The sequence below is a fragment of the Symphodus melops genome, assembly GCF_947650265.1.
Source record: "Symphodus melops genome assembly, chromosome: 17".
NCBI classification, from domain to species: Eukaryota; Metazoa; Chordata; class Actinopteri; order Labriformes; family Labridae; genus Symphodus; species Symphodus melops.
The window spans coordinates 13102307-13110722 of NC_136707.1; positions in this window are offsets into that span (position 1 = coordinate 13102307).

Below are 8416 nucleotides of genomic sequence, written 5' to 3' on the forward strand. Positions count from 1 at the left end.
GCTTAAGGAAAGGTGTTAGGAGAATTCACAAAAGACTTAGGAAAAGGTGATTGCGTTGTTTTGACAATCCAACCACATTTCCCTCTTGGCGATGTAATAATAATGCAATGGTGCAGGCTAGTGACATGGGTGTGCCGGGGTGAAACTACAGTTTTCAGAAAATGGACTACAAAAGCTTATCTCAAAATCTTTCCCATGTGCCTTCTTACTGGTGTAATTATCCTAATAACCAAGAGGTGAGAATGAACATATAAGGTAGGATATATCAGATACCAGGATAGCCTACTTCACTTTGATGGTTTTACAACATCAACATCACATTCAGAGTTCACCTCTGGGATTAAGATTGATTAAAGTTGTTGCAGCTTCACTGATACAAAAATATATAAAAACAATGTTCACCTTTACACAAACAAAATAAAAATAAATCAATAAAAAGGCAGTAACAAAATATTAGTCAAATCAATATAGAAACCAAATGCAGATTGTCTCCACATTTCTCCTCCAAGAGAATTCAAACTGCTCTGATCGTGGCCGCCACTTAACTGTTTCCCGGGTTAAGGAAAAAAGGACATTGAAAGTAGATAGGAGAGACAATCCGAACGCACCCCATGTATTCATTGAGTAGTTGGAGAAAACAGAAAGATGACTGGGTGTGGTAAGCTAATTACAACTCAACAACAGGATGTTTAGTTGAGACAGGAAGTTTTTTAAATTGGACATATCTACGATCAAATCCAGAACTGTAAAGCTATAAACAAACATTCAGACTGTTTCTGTGCTTAAACATATGTCAAACAGGCACTGAAAGAAGAAGTAAATGATAAAGAATCATCTTATCAGAATGTTTCATAAATGTGAAATTACACGGTGAACCTGAAATAGAAATCAGTTCAATCAACTGTCTTCATGATTGATTGACATGTTTATCAGTCTTTTTGTATGTCCTTGTACCCTGTTAAATGCTCATCCTGCTCTTCTCCATGTCACCATTGTATTATCATTTTGTCAAAATAAAGTAGCACCAAATGCCATGTCATGTCATTGCATTCTTTGTTGTCTACTCTTAATTTCTTAATGAATGAAGCCAATGGCCTCAAAAGCAAGGGTGCATAAGGCCAGTGGTCAAACAACTTTGCATCCTTGCTTCACATTCTTTTTCAATCAGCACAATCATTCAGTGTGTAACCGAGCCTGCTCCCAATAGATCGCACAACACACCCACAAACTGGACAATTCACTCCTACCTCTTGTGCATTAATAATGTCATAAGGTGTCACCAAATCTAATTTCTATTTTAATTTTTAATTTTATTTGCATTGCATCAGTAATTTATGGGACAAGTTGTGCAATCATAATTACATCCTTTTATGCACTGTGTGCATGATAGTGTTCATAAAGTTTATACAGACTTACATCTTGAAGTCACTGGCTCTTTTAACTATTTTTGGATGCATTTTTTTTCCACATTTTTATATTTTTTTATCTTATCTAATTTTTTGTTTTGCACTGTGTGATTGTCTTCTGCTATCCTGCTTTGCCGATGTAACACTGTAAATCTCTCTGTTGTGAGATGGATAGGATTATCTTATCTTAACCTATCTGGACTGTTTTGGTGTCAGATGTGCATCCAATTGTATTATAGCATACACACAGCGTAGATTGTGGGAGTTTTTCGGCTAAACACAGCAGTGGACTCGAGTTCTGAGGTTGTATCCTGTCTAATGTTGCAGCTCCCCAAACAGTGAAGCGTTTTTGTAATAAAACATTTCAATCATTCCTCAACACTCCATCATCGCTAAGTGGATTTTCTCTCATTACACAAGCAGACTAACACACATGCACACTCTTTTTTGGCTCCTCTCTTTATTCTCTGGTTTGGCAGCATTTTACCTTCTGTGTTGCACACAAAATAAGATGAATGGCTTTTATTTCCTTACAAATAGGCTTCATGTTTAAAATGCCATGTGAAATATAAGCCTTGCAGCACATTTTGGGATCTGCTGGATCATAAAACGGGTGGTACGTTTGGCTTTCTTTCCCACCAAAACCCGACTTGTTGTGTAACTTCTCCTGGCAGAGCTGTGTCTCTTTGATTGGCCTGTGATGGCAGCTAACCTGAAAATAACCCTCTGGTTGGCTGTTGTGAATACCGAAACATTTTAAGTGGAAGAAGAGGGGCACTAAAATGGTCCAGAACACACATGTATATGGGAACACAAAAACATTTGGAAATGTTTATTGACACTAGGATAATTAACTGCACTACACTACTAATTTATTAACACACACACACACACACACACACACACACACACACACACACACACACACACACACACACACACACACACACACACACACACACACACACACACACACACACACACACACACACACACACACACACTTGTAGGGACCCCTTGATCCATGCACATGTAATTTAAACTAACACATGTTCATGCAGGCACTATTTCACACAAACACACTCACACATGCACACACAAACACACACAAGCACATACCTACACACACAGGCGCACACACACGCGCGCACACACACACACACACACACACACGCAGATGTCTGTTTCCGATTAAGCTTTCAAGATTGCTGTTAAGTTGACCCTGTGACCCTCAGACATTCCAGCTTTCCCAGTCCCAGTCTCAGCTCCAGTCAATCTATCAAAGATCCTCCCTCCCTATAGAATACACATAGTATAACTTGATGCATCCCCCTCTCATGCATTCACTTACACAAAATGCAGCTGTAGTTTCTGAAAGTCCTCAGTGCCTTCTTTCTTTATGCAAGACACAAGCCTCGACCAGTAAACAGGATGCCTAAGCTCACAGCTCCTGTGTGCTTTGTGCACTTCTGGGAAAGCAGTTCTTTTCCCTAAAGCTACTGGGATTCTTTGTGTTTTTCTGGTTATATAAGAAGTTGGCTGAGTTATTTTTTCTACCAGAACAAAGAATACAAAAGCCACTTATGCAAAGCACACTAACTTAAATTCTTAGATAGAACACATAGATCATCTTTGACAAAAAAAAACAAAACAAAAAAAACTGAGAATTGATTAAATTGGAATAGGGAGGATACCAGGGGATTTGTGGGCTTGGAAAGGTTTAAAGAAAACAGCTCATTTACATTTGTAAGGGTCGTTTTTGGAACTGGCCAGTATGCCTGAAAAAGTTATGATCTTGCCGTCCTGTGACAAGATGAGCAAAACTCAAATAGCAAAAGAAAAATGATGAAAATGAAAAGTTTACCTGTTTATCAAAAACAGTAACAAATAAGTTTGTTAAATGTGTAATAACCCAACAAATGCCAGTTTTCGTCCAAATACTTTTCAGCTAAGAAGAGGTGACTTCAACTCTTAAAAAAATAATAATCAAGGATTGAATTTCACCACAACTTTGAATATGTGAAAAGGTATATGGTGATTTACAAAAACGTAGCCTCAGTGCATCACAAACATGTCGGTTTAATATACATTTCACAATTATGATAAAGAAAAGACTATATTGGTCAAAGTGGAGGCAATCAACAATTGCTACCACCTTGGTGATAATATTCTGCATGCTTTTCAATAATAATTCAGTTTGATGTGCTTTGGTGCCAACCGAAGGTCTCTGAGTACAACTGTACAATGGCAAAACACACACTGTTTCTGATTATCATAAGGCTTGTGCTGCTTTTACTCCTACAACAACAGCGCATACAATTCAGGAAGACACTCTAATTCACAAAACACGTTTGGGCGTAAAGAGCACCCCTAATTGCCATGAAAGTAGATGCAAAAAAAAGGGACAACTTTTTTGAGCATATTTGGACCTAAGTATCATAAGCCTCATATGCTTTTTGAATGAGATCTTAAGATAGAGCAGAAAGTAGGAACAAACAGAGTACAATTTTTGGAGACATTTGTGCCACAATCTAATCTTAGTGAATCAGGCCCTCATACATAATCAGCTCAGCATTTAACTTGCAGCCATATGGCTCTTGCCAAAGTGTAAAAGCCTATTTATTTTTCTTTCTCAGTTACTCTCTCTTTCCTCTTTTTAACTTCATGCAGAGGCCGGAATAATACCTTCAGCTCCTCCAACTGATCCCTACAGGGCTGACTCTATAGCTCCAAACCAAAATATGTCCACACCTGTCTCGGGTCATATTAGCTTGACTTTTGTACAAAGGGAGGAGGTGGACACATGAGCCGTAACACGTTGACCTTTCATATACTCAGAAGTGCAATAAATTAGGAACACAAAATCTAGGAGACTTTGCCTGTTACACCACAAACAAAATGTTTTTGAAAAGCTGCACAGAATACTACATTTGTGAATTTCTCTTGAGAGAGATCTTAACTGAATTATAATTTGTAGAAATGTTATTTGCTGAATATTCATTTAATGTTTTTTGTTTTTTATTGTAGTTTTCTTCATGTGATGAAAACGTCTCTGTTAACCACCGGCTGAACTTTGTTCTTTTCCAGTATTAATGACTTATAGTCTTAGTGTTTCAAAACTATGCAACACATGCCCTCCCTAAATTCCTCCTTCCTTCAGATGAGATAAGCAAATCTCACCTCCTATTCTCTTTTGAACTGTATTCTTGTCTTCTCTGAACAGGAATCTGTCAAAAAAAATATTCATCTTTGTTTAGTAGATATTGTATTAAACAACCAGTTAGTTAGTTAGTTTAACTGTTGTCCCCTTAGGGACATTTTTTCCAGTTCCATAGATATTCATGGTACACATTCGAGAAAGGTTGTTTAAACAGAGTCATAGACTTCCGACATTATGGTATACATTAATTTGGGGTATATGGCAGATATATAGTTGCATTCATTCATCTGTGAGAGTTAGAGGCAAATTCAAATAAAAATAACTCATAATGCTCAAGGCCACTTTTGGGGTGGCAATGGGTTAGAGGTAGAGCAGGTTTTCTATTGGTAGATTGCTGGCTTCAAATGATTCATCCTTGGCACTTTGAATAGCAGTCTTTACTATCAATGTTAAAAATGGGTGAACGTGACCTAAGTGCTATCTGCCATAGTTTCCAGTTTTTTTCTAGTCTTTGTATTATCTTTTGAAATGAGAAGCTACAATTGAGTTGGCAACAGGAGTTTCACATTTTTAGAACAAGACTGTGCAGCCTGCCTCTGTAACAGGGGTGTTTTGAGGTCTGGTAAGCAAAATTTGGTGCATGGTAACAATGAGAGACAAAATGAGAGAGAGAGAGAGAGAGAGAGAGAGAGAGAGAGAGAGAGAGAGAGAGATCCAGGCAGAGAAAAAGATGGGTAAACCATGTATATTACAACCTTTTTTTGCTGCTACACTAAATGCAACATAAAACGGACTTTAGCAAACAATAACAAATACATCTCACAAGCTAACTGAAGTGTGATGATTTGGTGAGGCAATCAGAGCATTGCCACACCCTGCCAATGCTAAAGTCGGGCCAGGACAGTCAGTTACTGACTGAGATGTTCAGTTAAAAAAAAGTCAAAGGCCTTGAATTGCCAACAGACAAGGAGAATACAATGACTATGTAACACTGAGTTGTTAAGAAATAAATATAAATCATCAGGGCAGATACACAAAAAGGCGAGGCTGTCAAGAACAGGAGGTGGAGTTATCTAAAATAATAGGAGAGGTGAGTTTACCAAAAATAAATCAAGAAATAGCTGTAAACAAAGGGAAAAAAATAGTCTAATCAGTTGGCCAGGATGTTAAAGTAAAACTTTATTTGAGCATTTTGTCTTGGCTGTAGCCTTGGGTTCCCTTTTGTGTTGTTGTGTTTAGAGCAGGGGTTAGTTTTGTCCATATTTACACCTACAGCGTATTTGTAACAACAGATGTGTTTTTTAAGGGAAACATAATTCCAAAGAAATGTTATTGTTCATTACCAGCTAAACAGCTGCTAAATAATTAACTTTGCAGGTTGCAAAAGTGTTAAAATGGGCCATATAATATAAAAATGTTCTGCCAAAGCAGGCAATCTTACATTACATCATAATCAAAATGAATGACGTTGAGACCAACTTGCATCATTCAGGACCTAAACTTTGTGTATAAGTCTAAATGTTGTCTAATTATTATTATCTTATATTTAAATAACCTATAAAGACAGCCATTGCAGCCTTTTGAAATGTAGTGCCATGGCTAATCTTTTCTTAATGTAAGATTTGGTGAAGCATTGTTTTAAGTCCCTTTTGCTAAATGAGGGTCTTGGGTCTTTGTCTAAACAGTAACTAGTCACAGATAAGCTATGATGTGCTATATGAGAATAACCAGTGAACCCACATATTGTGTATTCTTTTTGTATTTTTTTATAAACAGTCGTTGCAGGGGGGCTTGTCATGGTTGTTGTTGTTTTTTTGGAAGTTAAATACGTTTTGATTCCATTTTATAAAAAAAAATAATTCAGCGGCTTTGTAGATTTAGTTTGAAAGTCTTGTCTTTGTTGTTTTGTTTATTGACTGGAGCAGCATTTCAAAGCCAGTGTTCACTTGCAGTTTTTTTGGAAATCAATCAATCCCTTATTAACAATAAATAAATAAATAAATAAATAAAAACTTCTTTACCATAAACCTCAGCTTCAAACTGGCTTCAAACTAGTTTTTCAGGAATTGGCCTTCTTCTTTTCACCAGCTAGTGGGTGAGTAAACCTGAACTTTGAATGAGTGTCTCACAGAATGTCTTCCACAGAGAAGTATTGTGCAAGCTGAATTAACACGTTCATAGACAAAAATGAAACAACTGGCAAATGCCAACCTATAAGAAATAGGGCTGTATACTTCGGGATATAATAGGGATGTAACTGTGGTACCTGGATCTTTGCAGTCCTAAAACAGTTACTTTGTTCAATAAAAAAGTAAAAGGTGAGTTGTGCTAGCTTCACACCTCTACAGCCTTGATCTTATAAGTTCTTGAAGCTGCAGCTCGTGTACTGACTAGAAAAGAAACCATGTTACTCCTGTGTTGCCTTCTTTGCGCTGGCTCCCTATAAAATATATATATCAGAATATATTTGGGGCGCAGATGGCGCTATGGTTAGTGTGTGTGTCCCCATTAATGGGGATGGCCCGGGTTTGAATCTACCTGCATGTCAATCCCCACTCTCTCTCCCTGATTTCCATCTTTAGCCACTGTCCTATCTTTCCAATAAAGGCACAAAAAGCCCAAACGTAGAAATCTATGATATAATTTAAAATCTTTCTTCTCATTTACAAAGTTCTAAGTAGTCAGTCACTCTTTGTGTCACTCTTCCAGAATCCGCGTTTCCACAGCCAACTGTGGACCATATTTGGTAAAACGTAATAGCATGACATTATAGCAGCACGACACAGTATACCCTGCTAATAAATTCAACAAAGAAGAAAAACATGACATAGTAAACAAAGACCATGTTACGATTGCACAAAGGTGAGGAATATTTGGACCCAGGCGCACGACTCAGAGACAGGTTTCCCGAAACAAACAGTGTTCTTTAATGTTCAGTGAGTAACAGTGGAGGTGAATATCCTGTGGTCAAAAATAAGAAAAAAAACACGCGTGAAGGGAGTGTGGGTTCGAAGAAGAGCAGGCAGGCAGGCAGGTGGTTCCAGTTGTCGCATGCTTTGAGTAGACAATAATCCGGCAGGGAGTAGTTGACGAGACCAGGTATATATACACAGGGGGTTGATGAGAAGATGACATACAGCTGGCTGCCAAACCCCCGCTGATTGCAAACAGACACATGGGGTGAGAAACAGGAGGAGCAAGACAGACAGGGAAAACAGACAACACACAAGTGGGAAGGCACTATACAGAACAGAATCATAACAGTACTCCCCCCTCAATGATCGCCTCCAGGCGGTCCACCTGGTTTACCCAAATTAGCACTATAGAAGTCCCTGATAAGAGAAGCATCCAGGAGGAGGGCCCGGGAGATCCAACTCCTCTCCTCCGGGCCGTACCCTACCCAGTCTACCAAAAACTGGAAGCCGCGCCCCTTGCGACAGACGTCCAGGATTTTGTTGACTGTAAAGGCAGGGTGATCGTCGATGAGCCGGGGGGGGTGGAGGGGCGACGGCAGGAGGGCTAAGAACGCTGGAGGAGACTGGCTTGATTTGAGACACATGAAACGTGGGATGAATCTTTAAAGCTGCAGGAAGTTTGAGGCGGACAGCAGAGGGGTTAATGATTTTTTCGATTTCATAAGGACCGATTTAACGGGGAGCCAACTTCTTAGAAACCACACAGAGGGGAATGTCTTTGGAGCTCAACCAAACCTTTTGACCAGGAGCGTAGTTGGGCGCAGGAACTCTGTGGCGGTCCGCCAGTCTCTGGTTGCGCTCCCTGGTCCTAAGAAGAGCTGCTCTAGCCACTTTCCAGAATCTGCGAATCCAACAAAGGTGAGCTTGAACCAACG